General features: G+C 44.9%; 1 long non-coding RNA gene across 1 annotated transcript; it reads right to left on the bottom strand.

Annotated features, from left to right (window-relative positions):
• Window positions 1–4,293: 4,293 nt before the first annotated feature.
• On the bottom strand, window positions 4,294–23,510 carry LOC118026720. The gene is made up of 5 exons (XR_004683664.1): window positions 23,082–23,510; window positions 22,713–22,917; window positions 7,883–7,991; window positions 7,444–7,717; window positions 4,294–4,348 (listed from the first exon to the last, which is right to left on the bottom strand). It is a non-coding gene; the product is annotated as an uncharacterized LOC118026720 (long non-coding RNA).
• Window positions 23,511–25,038: the final 1,528 nt, after the last annotated feature.

Below are 25,038 nucleotides of genomic sequence, written 5' to 3'. Positions count from 1 at the left end.
TGCTCTTGCAGGGGGATGGGCAACCTGGAGTACATATCAAGTGGAGGGCGGGGTGCTGGGCAGACATTGGTCACCCAAGGAAATATGTCAACATCTGTCTATCACTGCAGCCCTGGCCTGAAGATCATTTTTTCTGCTTCTGTAAGCACCAATGACAAAATGCCACTGAGCTGTGTCCTTTGTTGCCTGTGGCATTTCCCACCACTGCGCCACCTCTGATATGCTAATGAAGAAACCCAGGGTTTTGTGTGGCTGAAAAGGCTTTCAGGCACCATCCTTGGGTCGACAATCCTGTGACTCGGCAGGGCTGTGTGAGAGGCTCCCCTTCCCTGGGCCCTTCCTCACACCTTTTCTGTGCATGTGCATGTGCTTAAGGAAGGGCAATTAACCATCTGGCTGCTGGAGGAAGGGACAGAACATTAGACAGCAAGAACGTGCAGCTTGAAAACTGCCAAGTGGCACGTGATTGTCTAGCCCACTCTGGGGTGAAGCCATAAACCGATGGCCTGAATCTGAAAATGACCCGTTGGCATCACTTCGTAGTGCAACTTTGATGAGAGCAAGGTCTGACTCCATCATGCCTGGTTCTTCATGTAAATCTACCCCATGTGACTGCCAAGGTTTAAAAATACCTTCTGTAGGCGTTCAGAATCATAAGGTCACAGAATTAGGAAACGTTAAGTGGCAGAAGTATTTTCTTTTTTCTCTCTTGGCAGAGTTATTTGCTCATCCTAAGTCTTCAATATTTATTCATTGGATTGAAATCAACAGGTTTAAACGGAATCTTGCATGGATTCTTTTTCTAGAATTGTCTCTACTTGCTAGAATTATTTAATGATCGTTGTGCCTTTATCCAGACCAAGTAACGCCAAAGATTTGGTTTTTGTTTTTATTTTTTTAACAAATTCATTTATTTTTTTAAGTAGGCTCCACGCCCAGCATGGAACCCAATGCAGGGCCTGAACTCACAACCCTGAGACCAAGACCCAAGCTGAGATTGAGAGTCGGATGCTTAACCAACTAAGCCACCCAAAGGTTTTTTTAAATCCAAAAAAATTCACAGTCATAAAGTTTCCCCCACTCCTCCTTTCAAATTCTAAAAATTCCTACTAATACTGTTAACTATTGCAAAGAAATACTGTCATTCTCCTTTAAAACCTGGATTGTCCACTGCCAAGGTTTATTCATTTATCAAAGATCTATTGCAGTGTCAGACACTCTTAATAGCCATGAAAACTCAAAGAAGAGTAAGATATAGTCTCTGACCTGAGGAAAAACACAGTGACATTAAAGAGACAGTATGTAAGACAAGTTAGTACATGATGAAGCAGTGTACGTGGTGTTTCCGGATCATAGAAGAGGGGTAGTCAGGGGAAGTCAAGGAAGGCTTCCTGGAGGAGGTGAAGCTGTGTGCTGGACACCGTGTTAGGTGCTGAGGGAAAAAGAAAGGAAGTGTAAGATACAACACTGGGGTCTGTAATAGAGACAAACTACCCTTTAGAGAGAGTTAAGAATGGTCCAGGGAAGAAACACTGCAGCTATAATGCTAAGCTGGTCCTCTCTGTTGTTGTTGCCTTTGTTTTGGTTTGGTTTTTCACTATTTAAATATTCTTTCTCTTGAGATATTTCTGCTTCACTGATAGAAGAGTTGAAATCCTCATAGGAGAGCGCTAAATTTCCCCTTTATTTTCTTTCTTACTCTCCGAGACTATCAACCCATCAGCTACAAGCTTTAAGGGCATTTATCTTCTATCCCAGCCTGGAGTCACCAGCTCTGCTCACTCTGCTCGGAAAATAAAAGGCAGATGTTCTTCTCGCAAGGAGGCACCATCAGTTTCATCCAAGTGTGGGTTGTTGGGACTTCCGTGGTGTTAAATGTGTCTATCATGCCGCCTTCATTCATTAGCTAGTTGATTAATTCTTTGCTTGAGATGTGGGTGCCCACACAGTGCTAGCCTTCGGTGATGCAAAGAGGACGGGAGCCCCTCCTCGACCTTGAGGAGCTCTGCCTTACGCGTTAGAGACATGAACGCAGATGACTTTGAACTGAATCTGAGGCTCAAGAGTGAGTTTTCCTAGCGAAGAAGTTAGAGAAATAGCATTCACAACAAAGGAAACAGCACAGGGAGAGCCATGGAGGTGGAAGAGCGTGGTGGTCTCTGCTCTCGGGTGGTGAGCTGTACATGGGAGACAGAGGGGCAGCGGGGGCTCTGGAAGGGACAGCTGGGGTTATGTCGTGAACCATCCTAAATGCCAAGCTAATCTGGTCCAAGAAGCAGTGGGGCACTAGCAGGGACATGTAAGTGTGAAAATGTCACCAGAAGCTCTACGGTTAAACAGGGCTATCCGACAGAACTCCCTGCCATGCTGAGAATGTTCGCTCCGGCATTAAAATATCGTAGCCACTAGTCATGCCTGACTACTGAGCAACTGGAATGTGGCTCGTGTGCCTGAGAAACTGAATTTCTACTTTTATCTCCCTTATATTAATTTAAGCTGAAATCTTCCAAGCCACATGTGACTGGTGGCTGGGGACAGCGATGTTGGAGTCCCCAAAGCGGGAAAGTTATCCCAGGAGCAGCAGGGAATGGAGGGGAGGTGGCCACCTATGGGAACACATAACTCGATTAGGGAGGGAATGCGTTGTCTTCTTCTTCTCTCAGAGATAGATCTTTAATGTCATACAAACAATTTTGGCTATGGATTTGTATATTCAATATATAGACCAAAACTTATTACAGAGCCAATGTAGTCTGTGTATGTCTGTAATTGAGAGGAAAGGTATTTCAGTGTAAAGTTATGGAAGGCACCACTGATCCCACCTTGAGGCTGAGGATGGGACCGTGAACAGTTCTTTCATTCCTTAGGTCTTTATTTCGGAGAGCTGAACTTCCACTCCCACTCCCCCAACCATACCATCGGTGTGGTCACCTGTGAAGTCCTTTCTGCACACGAAGGCCAAGACAGTGATTCTCAATGCAGGGGATTGGGGCGGGGCGGGGGGGGGGGCAGTTTTGTCCCTCAGGGGACATTTGACATTTGGCAATATCTGGAGACATTTTTGGTTGTCACAACAGGAGGAGGGGATGTTACTGGCCTCCCATCGGTAGAGCCCAGAGATGCTCCTAAACACCCTAAGCACACAGGACAGCCTCCCCCACAGCACAGAACGATCTGGCCCAAAATACCACCAGCACTATGGTGGAGAAATCCTGGGCTAGGGCAGTACTTCTCAACCCTCAGTGTCCTCTAGACTCACTTGGGAAACTTTCAAAGTATCCCAATGCCCTGGGCCTTCCCCAGGCCAACTGAATCTGAAACTCTGAGAGTGGGGCCCAGCCCAGGCACTGGTACTTTTAAAAAGCTTTCCAGGTGATTCTAACGCGCAGCCAGAGTTGAGAACTCCTTCACCATCCTAAACCCCTAAATATCTGATTCCTAAAGGCATCCATTTTGTGTCTCTCATGGAGTCCTCTGCATTCCCACCAACCCCATGGACCGCCGCCATGTTACTTCGTCTATTTGTCACTGTGGGGCTCCTGAGTGCTGTTGGACAAAGATAGGTTTGGGTTTTGCCTATCAAGTGACAGGAGATTAGAGGGGCTTCTCTGGTAAACCACGCCATAGACTGCTTCCTGCCCAGCAGGGGGAACATGGCTAACAGGAAAAAATGGCTAACAGGAAAGCTAGTGGAGGGAGATCATTAGCAACTATTAGTTCTTTGGTGGCTTTATTCAGACTCCATGGGATTACTCAGTAGCAGGAAAGGCCGGCCTTATCTCAAGCCTGTTCAGCTTAATGAAGTGGAAAAGAACAACAGTTGTTGTCACATTTTTTTTAAGGTGGAAGAAACACACATTTTGAAGTTGCCCTTGTTAATTTGTTGAAATGTTATTGGAAAGATGTTTCAACGGAAGAAAAAAAATGTCATGGTTTTTGTGAGAAATCAAAACACTTTCCCTACATCATCCTTTAATCGTCAAGAGACACCAAAGGGAACTTTCTTACCCTTGTTTCACTTAAAGCTAACAGCTTGGGGGGGAAAATCAGAGGCCTTTGTTCTCTGCAAATTCTCTGGGCAGCCGGCGGGGCCCGTTGGCTCAAGGCCTTCATCAGCCATCCCCTGGGACCTCTGGAAATACAGCCCTTCAGCGCACGTGGCTCTGGTTTTCAGTTGTTTTACGCTTTACTAGGGGTTTCGTTTGTTCAATGTTATATCAACTCTAAGCATCCCACTTAACGCTTGCGTACCTGCTGGGAGCTCACTAGGCTCTCAGCACGGTGTCTTGATGTCTTCTGCAGCATCTGTCCAGCCAGGAGCGGTCCCCCTTGGGGCAGCTGCAGGAAGCTGGAGAATGAAGGTGTTCATTAATGCAGCACTGTGTGTCAGCATGAAACCGTCCTTCACTCTTTCATCTTCAGCACTGGGACCCCACTCACCTCAGGCCACCATTTCTCCACCTCTCCATGACTGACATTTGGGACTGGACATTCTTTGGCATCCGCGCGTGGGCTGTCCCAGCAGCATCCCTGGTCTCCACCCACCAGATACCAGTAATGCCCCCAGTGATAACAGCCCAAAGTGTCTCCAAACATTGCCCCGGGGTGGGGGGTGCAAAATCACCCCCAGTTCGGAATCTCTGTTGCAGACTTAACCAGCTTCTAGTCAATAATCCCAACAGGGAACTGCTATGGGGTTTGGGGTGTGCCAGCTGGCGAGGGAGGAGGTGAGGGGTATATCTGATTGCTGCTCTGTGGGGAGTGGGGGGCAAGGGGACAAGAAGAGAGTCTAGACCAGGTAAGTCCATGCACTGGTCCAGGCAAGAGGGCGTGATTGCCTAGACAGGGATTTTAGCAGTGGGAATGAGGGGTGGCCAAAGGGAGCCACAGGCCCAAAATGGAGTCACTTGTGTGAAGCCCACATCACCAAACCGAGACATATCACTTGGCTTACTTACAGGTTCAGCCTGTCCCGGGAGTGGGATCTTAAGCCAGTCAATCTAGAATAACCTGGTCAGCACAGGTGAAGTAACTGGCCTGATGGACCCCTGCCAGCCACCAAAGGCAGGTGACTGCCTGAAACAATCCAGTGCTCCCCAGGAAGTTCCCTGTCCCGCCCCCTTCCACCTACAAACGTCTTTCATACCGTACAGCTCTTGGATCTCCATTCTATTTGCTAGAACGGATGCTGCGTATTCAGTGAGTCATGAATATCAGTGAATAAAGTCAGTAAGAGCTTTAAAATGTACTCAGCTGAATTTCCTTTTTTAACAGAGGGACAGATGGACTGGAGCCATGTTCTGAGAGAGCCACCAGGGCCACATCGATGGACTGGAAAGGGGTGCGTGTGGAAAAGATCACCCCAAATGGCTCTTAGGTTGCTGGCCCTTGGTGCCACAAACGGGGAAGCAGGCTAGGGGAGGAGAAGCTGGTAGAACCCAGGGAGAGCCCGGGAGTCAAGAGGTCCTGCTTTGAGCACGTTAGTTCTGAAATCCCACTAGACAGTCCGGCAGAGATGGTGAGGAGGCAACTGGGTGTCAGAGTCTCAGAACTCGGGTATGAGGAGTTGGGGAAACAGATTTGGTCAGAATAGAGATAGTGTGACGTGATGGGGAAGCAAGTGTAAATGGGGGGGGGACATCGAGGGCTTCTTACACTTGGCAGCCCCCATTTCAAGCTCTGTTTTCAACTCCTGCTGCCCCAACAGATTACAGGCAGCAGATTACAAGTGGGAAGAGGCTAGTGGGGTTTAGCGTAGCCGGATTTAGCCGGAAGCCCGTTATGTTTGAATTTCAGACAAGCGAGAAGTAAACTTTTACCTAAGTGTGTTTGGGACATACGTGTTTCATCTGGCCCCCCTAAACGGAGGCCAATACACCAGAGAAAGATGGCAATGGGCAACGTTTGATGGCCATAATGTGTGCCTTGAGGAGCAACTAGAACAATGCTTGGTACCTTCTTTATAAAAGGAGCGTCAGCATCACTGAGATGCTGAAAATACAGAAATGCAGAATCTCAGGCCCCATCCAGGTCACTGAACCAGAATCTACATTTTAAGAGGAGCCCTGGGTGATTGGCATGCACATGAAAGTTTGAGAAATGGTATATTGCGCTATCTGGAAAATGGCCCCGGAAAATCCCAACATGGAGCAATAACAAGGGTGTGTAGGACTATGGGATGCATGAAAACATAGGAGACTTACAATAATTCCATCTTCCCTTGCATAATGTTGTAACTGTTGAAGTGTTCTTGCATATATCAGCTCAGTTACAACCAGGAAGGTTTTTGCTCTGTCATGTTACAGTTCTATAGGAACCTTCATACATGGAGGGGTCTGGGCTTCCCTAACCCTCTCGCTTAGCCCAGGGTGTGGGTCTCTCTCCCGTGTCCGGCACAGCCATGCTAGAATGCCCCAGGCAATGGGCTTCACGCCCTTGCTACTGTCCCTGGTTCTGCAAGTTTTCGCCACCAAATGCTACTCCAACAGCACCCCGGCCGGTTCATTAGCTATGTCCCTGCAGGACCGCGACAAAAACAGCCGCTACCGATCCCTGACTATTCTTCTCACTTTGAGGATGATAAAACGGAAGCACAAAGAAGAAGTTCAAGCGTTAATTCTCCCTTCGAGTGCAAACAGGGGAAACAAAACAGAGAGGCAAGTCACGAAGACCAGACCACAGTTCCCTCCACGCACCAGAGGGGAAAAGCTGGGCCAACACCTGGGTGGCTTATTGGGAAAACGAGCCGGGCTAATCTGGTCATTTCCTCGATCCAACTCGTAAGTGGCAAAACCCCATCCAAGCTGTGGTGCCTGCAAACGTCCTGTCATCCCTCTAGATCAGTGATCCCCACCCTGGGCTTCACATGGCAATCATCGGGGGAGATTTTAATCTCGTGGCCAGGCCACACCGCAGATCGATTACCAAAATCCTTGGAGGGTGACTCTAGGGTGGAGAAGCACTTCTTTATATTCCACGGTCAGTGGCATCCCCCAGCCTAAGGCCAAATATACGGCTTTCTCCCTCTATTCTGCACTCGGCGTAAATGAACCAGCCAGGCTGGAGGAGGGCGACTCTATGACTACTTTAAATTTACACCATGGGCGCCTGGGTGGCTCAGCTGGTTAAGCAACTGACTTCGGCTCAGGTCATGATCCTGGAGTCCCAGGATCGAGTCCCGCATCGGGCTCCCTGCTCGGCAGGGAGTCTGCTTCTCCCTCTGACCCTCCTCCCTCTCATGCTCTCTGTCTCTCATTCTCTCTCTCGCAAATAAATAAAAATCTTAAAAAAAAAATAAATTTACACCATGGCCTTGTGATTTTACATGAGATGAAGAGACCAGCTTTTCCCTAAACAGCCAAATCCCACGCCCCACCCCTTTTCACGAGACAAGACGGTCGCTCGAGTTTTCTCTTTCTAGAGGGATCTCCGACCAGAACTCACCATGCCAGCGCAGCTTTCAGAATCCCATGTGGGTGCTTCTATTTAAAAGTTGTCTGTCTACAAATGCTCGAGAGAACAGACAGTCTGGTTTCTCCTTCACTTTTAGTCAGTTTGTGCTGGAAATAAACATCCAGGTTTTGTGTGACAAGTGGAGACAGGACCCTGCAGAAAGGAGGCCCGGGACCAGACTGGCTGGGAACAGAGTTGCTCTCCGCCCACCTGCACTGGTACATCTGATGGGATGCTTAAGTACCAAAGGACAGGACTGCACGACCTGTTAGTATATAAGCATATACTCAGTCAACAGTGACCTGAGCAACCGTGGGGTCCCCTCCTTCCCTGGTCACCATGCTCGCCTCCCGCGATCCGGCCAGCATGGCCCAGCAAGGGTCCCCAGGATGGCTCAGCTCAAGGGCCATCCTGTTCGGATTGCTCGTACCTTGGGCTGCACGGTTGTGGGTAAAGGTCGCGCTTCGGAATCAAGTGACCTGGGTTTCCGCTGGCTCCACCAGTCACACACCTTGGTTGTGAGGGCTTAGCTTCCTCAGCTGCAAAACATGAAGTTTCAAGAAATGGTAAACTGCTTCGTACCGTGATCAATAAATAGTACTCTTATTGTCTTTAAGTGTTTTTGTCCAGTTACAAAGAATGGACTCTCACATCCCTGACTCTCTCGCTCTTTCCTGTCTGTTGGGCCTATGGAATTGTCCAGAAAATCCAGTATAGTTTAGTCACCTAGAGGGCTGGGAGGCTGAGGCTTCTTCTTTTGTGGGGGTTGCGGTTGTGGTTGTTAGAGATGTTTTACTTCTTATCACGCCTCACATTTTAGAAATCTATTTTTAAGCATGTTTCACATTTCCCCTGAAACCACCATCGTCACTTTCTTCCAGGACTCCTTGGTGCTCCTCAAAGCCTGGATGTGCCCCTTCCCCACTGTGCAATGCAGACTGCGCCTGGTATTCATGGTGCTGCTCCTTGCTTTTCTCTTTCCTCCCGCTTCCCCCTGTTGGGCAGATTAGATACACTCGGGTCTTTTTGTCTTATGGCTACAAATGGTGGACTTCCTGTTTCCACGCCGCAGGTAATTCTCTTTCATTTCTCAGCAGCCTTAAAATCTGTGTGTCATGGTCAGTTGCCATCCTCCTACCTCAGGGCCCCCTCTCTACCCATCAGGAGCTGGAGTTCAAGTTTCATTGTTTTGTCTTCATAGCTGTGTGTTGCCTCATTGGACGATACAAGAATAGGGCCACAGATCTAAGTGCAGAATGACCTTAGTGTATGGGTTAGTCATCTATTGCTGCCTAACAAATCACCCTAAAATGTAACAAGTTAAAATAACAATAGTTATGATTTTACACTTTCTGCAGGTCAAGAATCTGGGAGTGGCTCAGCTGGGTCTCTCGCAGGCTCTGGTCAAGGTGTTGGCCAGGAGCTAGAGTCATCTGAAGGCTCAAGTGCTTGTGGGCAGGATTCAGTTCCTTACGTACTGTGAGACTGAAGGCCTCAATTCCTTGCTGGCTTTTGGCCAGAGGTCTTTCTTTGTTCTTTGTCTCATAGGTCTCTCCATAGGCCAGTTTGCAACATGGCATCTGGCTCCATCAGAGAGAGCAAGCAAGAAGAGCCAGAGAAAAGGCAAAGCTGAAGTGATGATCTTTAGAACTTGATCTTGGAAGCCATATCCTATCACTTGCACCATATTCTATTTGCCAACAGCAAGTCACTAGGTCCGGCCATCATGCAAAGGGAGGGGACCACACAAGGTGTGACTACTGATGTAGGAGAGACGTTAGGGTTCAAAGCCCATGGCCAAGAAAGAATTCTTGAGACATCTTTGGTGCAGAAAGGTGGTTTTATTAAAGCACGGGGACAGGACACGTGGGCAGAAAAGAGCTGCACTGGGGTCATGAGGAGTGGCCCATTATATACTTTCAAGTTGGGAGGGGGTTAGGGAGAGCACAAGCCTCCCAGGTATTTTGGAAACAAGATTTCCAGGATCCTGAGGGGGCTAGCTATTGTTGGGGAAAGGTCATTTATTACTGTTTAGGAAAAACTCAGTCATGAGACCCTTCAGATGTATATCAGTGGGTCATATGCTTGGGGGATGAATGTCAACATGCATCTTGGGGGGTAGAGATAAAGGAAGTTTCCAAAGGAATTTTTGTATGTTAAAGTAGACTTAGAGAATCCTGGGGGTTGAGCTAAGATTGCCTTTTTGCCCTTTGCAGAGTATTAACAGCAAGGCAGCTGAGTCCTCAGAGGAATGTCACTCTGCCTGTTTCAAGGACTTGTCAGTGGGCTGTAGGTAGTAAGGAAATTTAATGATTTTTCTTCTGCCTTTGTTTCCCACATCAATTACCAGGAAGTGGGGATCGTGGGGGCCATTTTGGAAGTTGCCAACCACAGTGTAATGGTGCAACGTGGCATGAAATTAAGAAATTCACGTGGATTTAAGCAGCAAAGTATATGGCAATCATTGCTCTTTGCAGTTTATTCCCAAACATCAATACCACACAGGAAATCAGAGAAATCTACACTAGAACTGTATATAAGTGGTAACAAGTCCACCAAAATGCTTCAGTGACCACTATTTTCTGGGATAAAAAAGTTCTACACAATGCCTTTATAAGACTCAACGGAAAAAAACTTAAGAGTACAAAAGGGCATTATTCAGTAAAATACGTCCCACATTGGGCAACAGCATTTTAAGGCTAGGATGGCTTTCATGGTATGAAAACACAAAGACAGTTTTCATTTCTTCTGGCTTTATGTGTCCAACATTGCTTTAAGCACAAGTCAATTTCATTTGACCCATTAAATCAGTGAATACATACCCACTTCTACCATATATATTGTTGATATGGAGCAAGGCAATTTATGGTCCCAGACTCCCTCCACTGAAGACCAACATTTTCTAACACCTGCCTATGCAGTGGCTCTCTATGAAGGAGCCATTGCATCCACACTGCCTTACTAGGTGCGTCACTTCCCTTGATTCCTATTCTGGGTTGTAATAACTGGCCTGGTTTTCTTCCCCCAGACATTTTTCTACTAAAACTGAGGCCATTTAATGCCTCTTACTGGGTCAGCCTCATTTTAGAGCAGTAGTTCTCAACAGGAGTGGGTTTGTCCCCAGGGGACGTTTGGCAATATTTGGAGACATTTTTGATCGTCACACCTTGGCAGGGGATGGAGGTGCTGTAGGCATCTAGTGTGTCAAGGCTAGGGATACTGCTAAACATTCTACGATGTCACAGGACAGCCCTGGCATCAAAGAGCTATCCAGTCCCAAATCTCACTGGCGCCAAGGTTGAAACTCTGAGTTAGAGTTAGTGGTAACTTTTTTTCCTATTCAGGGGGAATTTAGTATCTTTTTTTTGGTAGGGAAGTTAATATAATCTCAGGTTAACCTGGGTTCTGACCTTGCTCTTACCTTGCCCTAATTCTAATGCTGGGGTTCCTGTGCTCACCTCTCTACCTTGGTATCCCGGGTATCCTGGTTCTGGGTAGTCCCTGCATGGTCAAACCCTGCCAGAGATACAACTCAGAACCTAAGCTCTGAGATCTCAAACCAGGATCCTGCCTCTGATTCACAGGCAGCATGAGGCCAGGCTGATGTCCTTTCTGCTCTTTCTGGCCAACCTCCTGCTCATGGCTGACTGGCTCCTGCACATCACCTAACCCTGTCTGGCACTCACTGCCAGTCCATCTGCCCTCCCACCTTTCTCAACCCCTTGTCCCCATGCTCCTACTATTTGCTTTAATTTCTGATGCTACCTGTCTGGGGTCTCCCAGATGTTCTATGGTCCCGCTCTCTGAACTTCCCCTCATATAGTTAGGCATGGTCTGGTCCAAATTTCTGTCCTTTCCCAGTCCAGAAGTCTAGTTTCTAATACCTTGCTGGCCTAGTCTAGTCCTTCCTATTGCCTGATGACCTCTTGTTCTGACCCATGAGATAGATCCAGCTATATGTTGAGTTATGCCAGAACAGGCACTAAAAATCGTAGAAAATAAATTCATTAAATGGATGATGACTGATTTTATGTAGGTAAAATGGCAACCAGGAGAGCCTTTTGACTGAATTTTTAAATTTTCCCAAGTTTTTTTTATTGGTTTTTAAAATTGTTTGTTGTTGTTGTTCGTTTTTGGTTTATTTGTTTTTTGAATTATAGTGCAGGGGATCAGAATATGCCACCTCCAAATAAACTACTTTGGCATAAGATTTTGAGCTGAAGAAAATTGAGAAACAGCAGATGCCAAAAATAGCTCTCTGCCTTCTCCCCATTTGCCTCAGAGCAGAACATAAAATTCCATTTGTAAAGGTGTCTTTCTCTCATACCAGGAAGAGGAGGACAATTCTTAGACTCCTAAGCACCAGGGACAACCGTAGCCTCTTATTAGTCTGGAGATGAGAGGAATCTATCCATAACAAACTTCACTAGCTAACCATTATCTTCCATTAGTTTCCCCACATATATTCACTTTACTGTGGCTTGTCACCCCTAAAAGCCTAAGCCTGTTTTCCTTTTGTCTTGTCACCTCTCTGCAAATCTATTGCCCTTGTTAAGATGCCATAACAGCTTAAGTTCTAACCACCACTTTAAGTTATCACTGAATTTCTTCCACATATACACACTCTGCTCGTGTTAATAAACTCAGTTTTTCCCTTGTTAACCTGTCTTTTGTCAGTGGGACCCAACTGCAGGGACTGAGAAGGTAGAGGGAAAGTTTTTTTTTTCTCCCTTACAATAGACACAATTGAAATGTTGGCCCTGGTATGTTTAGAAGGGCTTCTTAAGAGCCCATTGAAGCTTATAGTCAGGCAAAAGAAGAGAGGGTCATCAAAAGCCAAGAAGGAAGAGTAGGAGAAATAATGACTAAATGCAATGTAGTGTCCTGGATGGGATCCTGGAACAGAAAGAGGACAGTATGGAAAAACTGGTGAAATTCAAATAAAGTCTGGGGCTTGGTTAAATTACACCAATTTCAGTTTCTTCGTTTTGACAAATATGCCACAGTCATGAAAGATACTAACCGTGAGGAAACTGTGTAAGGGGTTAAAAAAATAAACACAAAGAGGATATTTGGGGAATTTTATGCTGTGAAGAAACCCTTCAAAAAAGCATAAGGACATGGTTTTTGTTTTGTTTTGTTTTGTTTTGTTTTTAAAAGGATGTGATTCCAAGGCCACTTCTGTTTCCTCCCTTGCCCAGACACCATCCCTTAGGTCAAGAGGGTGAGGTAAGCCATATGGTTGGTCCCCACATTCTTCCTAGTTCAGAATGGTTTGAAACAGATGTTTCCACGCAACCATTTGAGGACAGAATCCGTTTCCATGCTGAGAAACTCACACCCACCCTCGTGTGTATTTGTTAATTTCTTTCAAATACATCACTTCCTTTTGTAGCCATAGTCTTCCAATCACAAACATATGACGTCCTGGCCTCAGTGGCCTCATAGAAGTGTGCACTGTTATTAGAAAGGGTTAGCCAGACCCCTAGATGAAGAAAAATGTGAATTTGACTTCCTGGCATTTTCAGTATGAGTGAATTCACATAAGCAAGTGCTCCCTGTCCTCGAACGTGATTTTTCCATTTATTCTGGATGGTCACTGCTGGGGAGTTTACCACTGCAGGGACAGGTACAGATGCATTTGCCAAACCCATTAGAGAGGAACTATAATGAAGCCCCTCCCCCATGTGACCTCCAAATTGTCAAACAATGTGTTCAACATGATATGTCCTAGTTGTGACATTTTTCGCCAGCTAGGGAGAGACCAAGCATAATTTTTCAGAGAGTAAATCTTCCAGCAAGTAAATAATTACTGAAGGTTTTCCCTAAGGTATTTTCTAAAGTAATGTGAGTAAGTGTAGTTAAGGGTGTTCTGAACATGTCATCTCTCTGCAGAATAATAAGGAGAATATTTAAGAATCTGTTGCCATTTTATGCAGTATGGGTTTGCTCCCTTCAAGAAAGGCAGTGACAAGGTTTTTAAAATGGAGGATCTGATTCTCATTCAAGATCATGCCTGTTTTAAAAGCATTTGTTTTTACCAATATTCAAATAATATTAAAGAGAATGAAACTGATCCATATAGCCAGTGTTTTCCTTGTAAGATAAAAGGACCAACCTTCTATAAGTAGATTAATAAAAAAAAAAAATCAATAAATAAACCTTGGTTCAGAATGAAATTATGGACGATGCAATTCTTAGAATAATTGAAATGATAAAGAAAAATGGTGCTATGCTCATTCCTTCCTTTATAGATCATGTTCTTATGCTGTATTCTTTATCCGCTCATCCTTGCCAGGTGGCCAGCATGCAGACACCATGCAGCCAGACATGGAAGGGTTAACTTCCATTTTCTAGTTCCATGCTGTCCCTAGGACCTTATGGGATATAGCCTTTGTGGGATCCACAAATAACAAGGCTGAGGTCTTTGATTTCCCTATAGAGTTCCAGAACCCTCTCCTTGGGGCTGTTTCAGCATTTGGCATCACAAGCCCTAGAGACCAAGAGAATGGGAGCTGTCTCCATAAGAACGCCCATAATAAGTAGGTATTGGCATTTTCAATTATACGATAACAATACTATAATCCCGAGTTTCTCAGCCTTGGCACTATTGACATTTGGGGTCAGAGAACTCTTTGCTATGAGGGCTGTCTGGTGCATCGTAGGATATTTAACATCCCTGGTCTCTATCTACTAGATAGCATTAGGTCTTGGCAACCAAACTGTCTCCAGACATTGCTGAATGTCCCCTGGGAGTCCCAACAATCCACCTCCCCTTCCCCGCCCCCACCTCTGAGAACCACTGCTGTAGTCGACAAGGGAGGAATAGCTGACCCAGAGCAGCTCAGGAAAGAGGCCAAAAAGAACAAATACAAAGAATGGTGCGTCGGGTTTAAAGTCTTTAAAAAGCCCATCTATTACTGTCTACTTTGTGGCTTTTGGTACATTTACAATGTTGCGCAACCATCACCTCTATCTAATTCCAGAGCATTTTCATCACCACAAAAACCCTGTACCCACAAAGCAGCCATTCCCTTTGTCCCCTCCCCAGTCCCAGACGACCACTCCTACTTTCTGCCTAAGGATTTACTTATCTGGACATGTCATATCAATGGAATCATACAACGTGTGGCCTTTTGTATCTGGCTTCTCTCACTTAGTATAGTCTTTTCAAGGTTCATCCATGTTGTAGCACACAGCAGGGCCTCATTCCCTTTTACTGCCAAATACTTTCATTGTATGCCTAGGACCACAATTTGTTTATCCATTCATCCACTGAAGGACATTTGGGTTGTTTCCACCTTTTGGCTACTGTGAATAGTGCTGCTATGGACGTGTGTACAGGTTTTTGTTTAAACACCTGTTTTCAATTCTTTTGAACACATACCTAGGGGTGGAACTGCTGGTTACATGGTAATTCTATGAAGAGTAACCCATTTTTAATCTGGAAATCTAAAGTGGTTAGTGTTTTTGATGATTATTTAAAAAATCTACCAGTGACCAGACTTAACACCAGTGATAGCTTTGAAAGGCCCTAGAATAAGCCTTGTTAACCTTGGGTTTCAAATGGTCTTGGGCAATCTCTGAATGGGTTTCAAAAGAAAACCTCTAGAAATGTGACAATTTTGTGTGTGTGCAAATGTGAACCTTGCTAGGGAGAAGGTTATTAGTTGTCAGTAGAATCCCAGAGGTGTCCGTGACCGCCCACCCCCCAAACCTAGAAGCCTCTATATCAGAAATATCATTCAGTTGCTTGAAGAAAAAAATAGCATAAATATATTACAATTCTAATTGTCGATTATACCTCAATGGAGCTGAAAAATAAAAACAGTGTGGAAAGTCTAGTTTTAAGACTGGGAGTGGTGCGATTCTTGGCAAACATCAACATTTCTGAGTCTCCCCATCTGAAAAATGGTTCCCTGCATTCATCTGCCCAACCCCCCAACATCATCCATTGATTCTCAACACTGCTGCCCAGGTGATCTTCTTATACTGCCAATTCCATCAAGCCACCCTTTCTAGAAACACTTCAATGGCACCTCTTTGTTCTCTGCATAAAAGCCAAAATGTTAGTGGGGACTACAATATATTCGCATCTATTCTTTCCATTCTGTCATTATCTCCCATCAGCCTCCCTCCTTTTCAGAGCTGTTTCCCATTTCTGCAACATGCCAAGCTCCCTCCTGCCTCAGGACCTTTGCACATGCTGGTCCCGCTGCCTGGGAACACTATCGCCACCTCCTCTACCTGCTCACACCTATTGACCCTTGAGGTTTTAAGGCAAACATTAGGTCCTCAGGAACACTGTATCTCAACCTCCCACCCACAGATTAAGCCAACTGCCCCTACTGTGGTTCTCATGGCACTTATGACAATTATACGTTTACAGTTACCCAATGATTGGATTACAGTTTGTCTCACCCAATAGAATAGAAATTCCATATGGGCAGAGACTTTGCTTTTGCCCACCATTGTATTGCCGGCACATTGTGGTGTATAGACACATGTAATTCCTGAGTAAAAGAATGCTAAATTCATCTGTTAATGCTAAATAGGTAAAATTCTGACACCAAAATTCTGACCAAAGTGTGGTCCCCAGATACCTGGGGGGTCCCCAAGACCCTTTCAAGGGTTCTGTGAAGTCAAAACTATTCTCCTAATGCCTCAAAGATGTTATTTGTCTTTCTCACCATGCTGATATTTGCACTAGTGTTACAAAGCAGTGGGGAGTAAAGGTGCTGGAACCTGAACTTGAATGAAGGCGTTGGCGCACGCTGTACTAATGGGGATTGTGTTCTCACCACCATGCACTTGCAGAAAACACAAACGCCAGTAAAATTATTACTTTTACTATCTTTCAACCCTTGAGTACACATGTTCTTAAATTCTGTGTGACAAAATGAGAAGTATGTCTAAATCCTTTCTGCTGCCTACCAGTGTTCATATATTGTCTCAAGGAAAAGCCCTCAGTGACTGTTCGGGGGCACCTGGGGGGCTCAGTCGGTTAAGCGTCTGCCTTCGGCTCAGGTCATGATCCCGGGGGTCCTGGGACGGAGCCCTGCATCGGGCTCCCTGCTCCGCGGGGAGTCTGCTTCTCCCTCTGCCCCTCACCCCACTCGTACTCTCTCGCTCTCTCTCTCTCTCAAATAAATAAAATCTTAAAAGAAAAGCACTCAGCGACTGTTTGAAGTGCCAATATTTGAGTTGCCAGGTAAACTAGCTGCTGTTTTCACGTGATACTATTTTAACTTGAAAGGCTAACTGACAACCAGGGGTTTTTACAGAGTTGAGGATTAGGCAGACATTTTCTCAAAAATGAACAAAATGGGCTTGTCAGTTTGAGGAAAACAATTGACAGTATTTGCTGCCAATAATAAAATTTGAGTTTGAGCTTGAGTTTTCAAGTGACAATTACAATTTTAGAAAACGTGAATATGCCCCATGGACTTGACAGCTTCCCATCATTTAAAGACTTCTCTCAGGAGATCAGTGGCATTAATGAGTGTGATTTTATTTTATACTGTATAAGGAAGATCTGCGTAACTCAATGAAACAATATTTCCCTCATGACCAACACACGATGTTACAAAATCATGCATGGGTAAAATATTCATTCAAAATGTAAGATAAACCAATGAATTTTAATGTAACAGAGTACAAAAACGTCATTACTATGGTTTCAAATCTCATAACGTATATTTTCTTCAAGAAACTACCACTCGTCACAACTTGGTGTACTACCAAAGAAGAATATCCACAACTACCTGAAAAAGTTGTTAATATACTCCTCCTATTTCCAAATACTTATCCTTGGGAGGCTGGGTTTCCTCTATATTTTCTGAACAAAACAATGTTTCAGAATCTATTGAATACAGGGGCGCCCGGGTGGCTCAGTTGGTTAAGCGTCTGCCTTCGGCTCAGGTCACGATCCCGGAGTCCCAGGACTGAGTCCCGCATTGGGCTCCCTGCTCAGTGGGGAGTCTGCTTCTCCCTCTGGCCCTCCCCCCTCTCGTTCTCTCTCACTCTCTCTCAAATAAATAAAATCATTTAAAGAAATCTATTGAATATAGAAGCAAATATGAGAATCCAGCTTCTATTAAGGCAGACATGAACAAGACTGCAAAAATGTGCAACAATGCCATTTTCCCAATAAATTTTTTATTTAAGAAAATAGTTATTTTCATGAAAATGTGTTATGTTAGCATATATTGGGTTTGCTATTGTGATTTTAAATAAATTAATAAATAAGTATTTAGACATTTTTATCCACTTTTATTTCTAACCTGGTAACACCAATTGATAAAATCCACACAAACATGAGCTTTCTGGAGTCGTCAATGATTCTTAAGACTAAATGTTGGAGGGCACCTGGGTGGCTCAGATGGTTAAGCATCTGCCTTCGGCTCAGGTCATGATCCCAGGGTCCTGGGATCGAGTCCCACATCGGGCTCCCCGCTCAGCGGGGAGCCTGCTTCTCCCTCTGACCCTCTCCCCTCTCATGCTGTTTCTCTCTCGCTCACTCTCTAAAAAATAAATAAAATCTTTAAAAAAAAAAAAAAAAGACTAAATGTTGGAGAACGGCTGACTTACATTACAAATAAAGATTTCCATTTTAAAATTTTGAAATTGCTGATAGTGTTATAACATGAGGTTAATATTCAAAATATATAAGGAACTCATACAACTCAATAGCAAAATCCAAACAATCCAATTTTAAAAAGTGAAGAGAGGATCTGAATAGACATGTCTCCAAAGAAGACATCCAGACAGCCGACAGACACATGAAAAGATGCTCAACGTCACTCACTCATCGTCAGGGACATGCAAATCAAAACCACAATGAGCTGTCACTTCACACCTGATAGAATGGCTAGTATCAAAAAGACAAGAGCTAACAGAAGTTGGAGAGGATGTGGAGAAAAGGGAAGCCTCATGCACTGTTGGTGGGAGTATCCCTTGGTGCAGCCACTGTGGAAAACGGCATGGTGGTTTCTCACAAAATTAAAAACACAACTACCCTACAATGCAGCAATTCCACTTCTGGGTACATACCCAAAGGAAATGAAATCAGGATCTCAAAGAGATATCTGAACTTCTATGTTCATTGCAGCATTATTCACAATAGCCAAGGTACAGAAACAACTGAAGTATCTCTGGATGGATGAATGGATAAAGAAGATGTTTCTATATGGATATTATATTATATACATAAGTAAATGCACAATGGAATATTATTCAGTCATGAGAAAGAAGGAAATCCTGCCACTTGCAACAACATTGATGAACCTTGAGGTCATTATGTTAAGTGAAATATATCAGAGAAAAACAAATACTATATGATCTCACTTATATGTGGAATCTGAAAAAGCAAAACTCAGAAACAGAGAGTAGATTGGTGGGGTGCCTGGATGGCTCTGTTGGTTAAACATCTGCCTTCAGCTCAGGTCATGATCCCAGGGCCCTGGGATCGAGCCCCGCATTGGGCTCCCTGCTCAGCAGGGAGTCTGCTTCTCCCTCTCCCCCCTCTGCTCGTGTGTGCTGTCTTTCAAATAAATAAATTTTAAAAATCTTAAAAAAAGAGAGAGTAGATTGGTGGATGCCAGGGGCTAGGGGATACAGAAAATGGGGAGATGGTGGTCAAAGGGTACAAACTTACAGTAATAAGATGAATAATTTCTGGGGATCTAATGTACAGCATGGTGACTATAGTTAACAATACTGTATTATATACTTGGAAGTTGCTAAGAATAGACCTTAAGTGTTCTCATCACAACAACAAAAAGTAAACAACAAATTTTTGTAAAAGTCATCATGGAGGTGTTGCTAACATTATTGTGGTAATCATTTCACAATATATATGTGTATTAAATCATCATGTTGTACACCTTAATCTCAGTGTTATATGTCAATTAAATCTCCATAAAGCTGAAAAAAAAAATTATAAAGCAACCAGACTGTAGAGTCTGTAGAGCAAAAAAGCAGATATGCCTCAAGTATTTTAACAATAAGTCTCTTAAGCAAAAAAAAAAAAAAAAAAAAAAATCTCTATAAATTATAAATAGCAAAAGCTAAGAGCAGTCACTCATAGAGATATATGTACCTGTTTAGGAAAACAGGAGAGTATCCAATTACCAATTATCATGTCCAAACGCCTATATCCAAGTACATATAACATAAAGGTGAGGAAAAAGCCAAGAGGATATAAGTGTTCATAGAAGGACAACTCTGATTCATTTGAACTATTTAGTTATTAATAATCACTGATCACAAAGTAAAACACCCTTGCAATCTCGAAAAAGAAGTAATCCCGGGGCGCCTGACTGGCTCAGTCAGTGAAGCAGGTGACCCTTGATCTCTGGGGTGGTAGGTTCGAGCCCCACGTTGGGTGTAGAGATTACTTAAAAATAAAATCTTTTTTTTTTTTTGAAGATTTTATTTTTTATTTATTTTTTAGAGAGCCAGCGAGAGAGAAACAGCATGAGAGGGGAGAGGGTCAGAGGGAGAAGCAGGCTCCCTGCTGAGCCGGGAGCCCGATGCGGGGCTCGATCCCAGGATCCCGGGATCATGACCTGAGCCGAAGGCAGACGCCCAACCAACTGAGCCACCCAGGCGCCCCAAAAATAAAATCTTAAAAAAAGAAAAAAACAGTAATCCGACAAGACTGGATCATGGAAACATACTTTTTTTTTTTAAGTAGGCTCCACGCCCAACATGGGGCTCGAGCTCACGACCCCCAGACTGAGAGTCACAAGTGCCACGGACTGAGCCAGCTGGGTGCTCCGAGACTGAATCATGGGTATACTACTCTTTGTTATATTATTCTCTGTGTTTTCTAGGCTTGAAATTTGCATGATAATAAAAGCAGCGCACCACACTGGTAAACTGGGGAAACAGAGTAATTCTCAAAGTGCGAACAGGAAGACCCTCAAACAATACAGTCTTAGTAACATTTATTCTTTACCCACATGCTTTTTAAATTTTTCCCAAACCCATAATGTAATGGATTTTATCCTGAAGCAGGGCCTCTCCTCCCTGCCAGTTTTTGACCCATTTCTACGTTTACTTAGGGGAAGACATCAGAGAATCGGAGATGCCCAATTCCCACCACCCTACACGGGGTTTCCTCCAGGGGCTTCACGACGGAGTTCCCGCCCCTCAGCTTCCCCGCCCTCCACACCCCCCCACAACCCTAGTGATTATTTTTACCTAAGGAGTAGCTGCTAAAGGAAGCCTGCTCCGTTCAGGGCAAAGGTCTGGTTTCCTGGCTGTGCCAGCAGAAAGACAATTGCCCCGGAACATGCATCGTGTACTTTAGATACAGGTTTTGGCTTCTTCTTACTTCCACCCACCCCACCCTCTACAGACGTGGTCTAAAGACTTTTGTATTTTGTGGTTGGTGAGGATGATGACAGAGCTGATAAAAATGCAAATTTAACATTTCTAGCTCTTAACCCTGTCACCATCCCAAATATTTTCCCGGGGAGTTTGTTTCATTACCCAAGGTTTTAGGATAGCTAAAATTCACATATAATGAAACACACAAATCTTCAGTGTATCTGTGAGTTTGGACAAATGTGCGCCGCGCCACCTAATCCAAACCCCGGTGAAAATGGTCATTACTTTCCCTCCAGAAAATTCCCCCCTTGCTCCTTCCTTCCCGGCCAAAAATCACTATCCTCTCCTGCTTAGAGGCAGTCACTGTTTGATTTTCCCATCGCACTGAATCCCGGAGTGTATTTGGGGATTGGAGTGGGAGGAGGCAAATTTCTGAGATCCCTCATTCATTAAATGAGTTGAGTTGTGGATTCATCCAAAGGGGCTCTGCTCAGTCTTGAACTGGAGGCCAAATTTTCACAAGGGGGCTTTTGATTAAGGCCCAGCTGAAATCCATTTTCCCCAAAGTTGCTTCTGGGCGGAAGCTATATCCAGGAGATGTCAATGCTTAAGGGCCAGGGAGGAGAAAATATAGCTAGGCAAAGAAATCAAGACTCAAAGTTTAAAATCTAGCTCTTACTTGGAACTCACCATTTTTATGTCTATGCTTTATATGAAGAGGCTTCAGACTAGGGATCTAAATTTTAAGCATATCCCCAACCTGGACAGGCCATGACTTTGGATAAATTACTTCCCATCTCTGAACTTCTTCTAGCTCTAAAATGAGTATTGCTGTACTGATTTCCACTATAATGGGCAGTGTAAATCTTGTAGCCATGGTATTTGGGATGACGGCTTGTTTATGTGCATCCAGCCTCCCTCAGCTTCAAGGAAAGAACAAGGAGTCCCGGGTCCATGAGGTCTAATGAAATGAAAGCAGACTCCTTCAGTCACAACGCAAGAGGTGTCAAAGAGAAAGTTCGATGACAAAATTAGCCATGCACTTATGGGGGAAGGACAGTTTCCAGAATTTTATTATCAAATAAATTTGGTTATTTTATATTTCCTGTCAGATTACTTTTCAGATGTCAGTACTCATCAGTATGCAAAAAAAGAAATGCTACCTTTCTAACTCTGCTAAAGTCACTTCTGTATTGTGTTCGTTAGAATGTTCAGGAAGGATTCATTTGGTTCGTACAATAAAAGAGCTACAAATGGTAATGATTCCCAAACAGCACTTTGTTCGCAAAGAATCCCACACCAGAACACTGAGGGGGCTGACTTCTGTGGTGGGAACTTAGCTGCACCATGTGTTCTAAAAGAACCCAGTTTCTCCCTGTGAGCAAGTCATTCTCCTTGGCAGCCCAGAGTCTGTCTTTCCCCACGGGACTCCTTATACCCTGTGTGGCTTTTGCTTTTATACCTTCTCTTTCCTACTCCTCTCCTGCCCACGAGGATTCCCGTAGAACCTCAGCGTGAAGATCCAACACAAAAAAATCACAAAGTCCAACAAGCAAACCCTCAGGTACAGAAATCCTTTCTCTCCTCTCAGGCTCGATCTATTTCTTGGAGGAGCCCCAGGTCAGGAGGCAAGTTCACTGTGGATACGCGTTCTCTGCATTGGGTGCCTCCCAGGGCGCTGCAAACCTGCGCTTGGGGTGAGGGTGAGCGTTCCCACCTGAGATGGGGAATCAAATCCTCGGGGTGCAGCTGCAATCGGAGAGAGTGGGAACAATGGGGGAGATTTAGGGGTTCAAGCTTCCGATGCCTGGTCTGGGGCTAGAAACCCCTATTCTCTGAGCCTCAGTACCCTCACATGGAACTGGGAAATGAGGACCCACGTGCTTGTAGAACTCCGCTCAGACTTTAACACTCATAATTCTCACCTGAGGCTCTTGTGATGCTGCAGAGTCTGCTGCCACAGGTCTGGGGTGGGGGCAGACACCACAGGTCTTCCAAGCTCCCAGGGGACGCTGGTGCTGCTGGTCTGCAGACCCCAATTTGAAGAGCGTATTCTGTGACGGGACTTGGGTCAGGTGCTTGGCGTTTCAAAAGGTCTTCACATTCTCACCATGAAGTTAGCATCACTCCCTGTAACACAAAAAGCAACTTGGTCTTGGAGAGGTCAGGAGAGCTCCCGGCATCACGCAGCTGGTGAGCGGCAGAGAGGAACCCTGGTCCCCCAGTTAGTGAGGAGAAGGAGCACCTGGCAATGGGCTGGAAATGCACATTCTTGGGCCCCACCTCAGACCTACTCGATCAGAAAGTCTGGGGGTGCTCCCTGCGATCTGCAGTCCAACAGGTCACCCTTCGTTCTTCTGATTCTGCTGAACATTCAACTTTGAGGACCCCTGAATCCGAACACTGCTTCTCAGACCTGATCATGCGCACGAATCTCCTGGGCGTCCTGTTACAGTGCACCTTCTGATTCTGCAAGTGCAGAGTATGGCGTGAAAGCATGCATTTCCAACAAGCCCCCATATGCTGCCGATGCCGCTGGTCCAAGGACCACACTCCGACCAGCAAGGAACTGGATGATTTTTTCCCTCCAGTCAGAAGACTGAGTTATCTGTGGGTTTTACTCTTCACACACAGATAGAGGTGGAGAAAGAAGCAGAGAGGACATTCCTGAATTTAAGTGCAGAACGGGCTCAAACCAGAAAGCTTTAAATTCAATCTCAAAATTCTAGGATAAGCAATAATACATTAAAACACCAAAAGAGGGACGCGTAGGCGGCTCAGTTAGTTAAGCGTCTGCCTTTGGCTCAGGTCGTGATCCCGGAGTCCTGGGATCGAGCCCCGCATCAGGCTCCCTGCTCGGCGGGAAGCCTCCTTCTCCCTCTGCCGCTCCCCCTGCTTGTGCGCACTCTCTCTGACAAATAAATAAATAAAATCTTAAAAGAAAGGAAGACCTTTCTCAATCACAGGGATAAGGGTGCCTTGTTCTATCTGCCCCAGCTGAGCCTTTAATCTCTTTCTGGCCAACACTGGATTTTCCTTCTGAACTCACCATGTCTCTAAACACTGTTTCCTTTGCAACCCCAAGCCCCAAACGTCGCAAAATCAGTTACATCAAATAAGGAAAACCTGCTTTGCTATGACCTCCCTCTCTTAAACATTAATCACTGCCTCCCTTGAATTTTCTCTTTGCGCTTATGGCTGCCCAGTGGTTTATGTCTCCTGAAAATTCTGAGACGTCCCAGAGAAGGGAAGAAATCCTTCCTTTTATACCTGGATAGATTTACTATGCAAAAACATGGCTAATCCAGTGCGCTCTCCTGCTGGGGAGGGCGTCAGCTGAAAGCAGTAAGTAGGGAACATTCCCAACAGCTGGGGCATCAATGCCCCCTTACTGCGAAGGGGTCCAGAGAACCTCTGCACACCCAGAGGAGGGTCTCCTGTGTGGTATTGATCACCCGTATTGCTCATTCATATCTCGTTGTTTGACCTTCTTTAGAGCATACCATGAGGCTAGGATGTATACCTCTTTGATTTTGAATGCATGCCCGGCACAGTATCTGGTATGGGGAAGAGCCATGCATTTTTGTTGAAGAAATTTTTAAAAATCTGAAAAGTATCCCATAGGTTCTATGATTAGATGCAGCCTTTATTTCTTTATTGATTTCTCCCTTAGCCACCAAAACATGTGATGTTTCATTTGGAAGATGTCGTATAATTTAAAGCATCCAAAGCTTGCATGTTATCTCAAGGAACCTTTCTAAAGCCAATCCATTAATCTTGATTAATTTTTATCACCTGCTCTACATTTAGAACAGAGCTTTTGGCTATGATGAAAATATCCTAGTTTACACTGTCCAGGGTGTGCCTTGATCTGTGCTCAGGCTCAGGTTGGGTACCCCAGTGCCAAGAGCACAGTCCTTGGTTTAATAGACCAAGTAGGAATGCAGAACCTGCTTAATCAAGAGCTTGCTTGACGCGACTCCTCATGAGGAAAGTCAGATGTTAGTTGTGCAGGCAGAGGGCGATTTTCTCTGATGACACCGCATACCTATTCCAGAAACTCACTAGGTCAGCAGCTTCCTCGACAGTGGCCCAACTGGGGATTGCTGTGGCCTCGTTCCGTTCTCTACCACCTCTAGTTGGGGATATTGCCTTAAGGAGGCCTCTGAGTAGCTGGAGTTTGCTTACGGTATTTGAACGGAAGCAAAATAAATCGGATGACATTCTCCCCTCCATCCTATCTTACTTTCT

This window comes from Mirounga leonina, unplaced genomic scaffold, assembly GCF_011800145.1.
Source record: "Mirounga leonina isolate KUSES-001 unplaced genomic scaffold, KU_Mleo_1.0 Mir_268, whole genome shotgun sequence".
NCBI classification, from domain to species: domain Eukaryota; kingdom Metazoa; phylum Chordata; class Mammalia; order Carnivora; family Phocidae; genus Mirounga; species Mirounga leonina.
The sequence above is the reverse complement of the archived record's forward strand: the minus strand, read 5'-3'. Positions and strand labels throughout refer to the sequence as shown.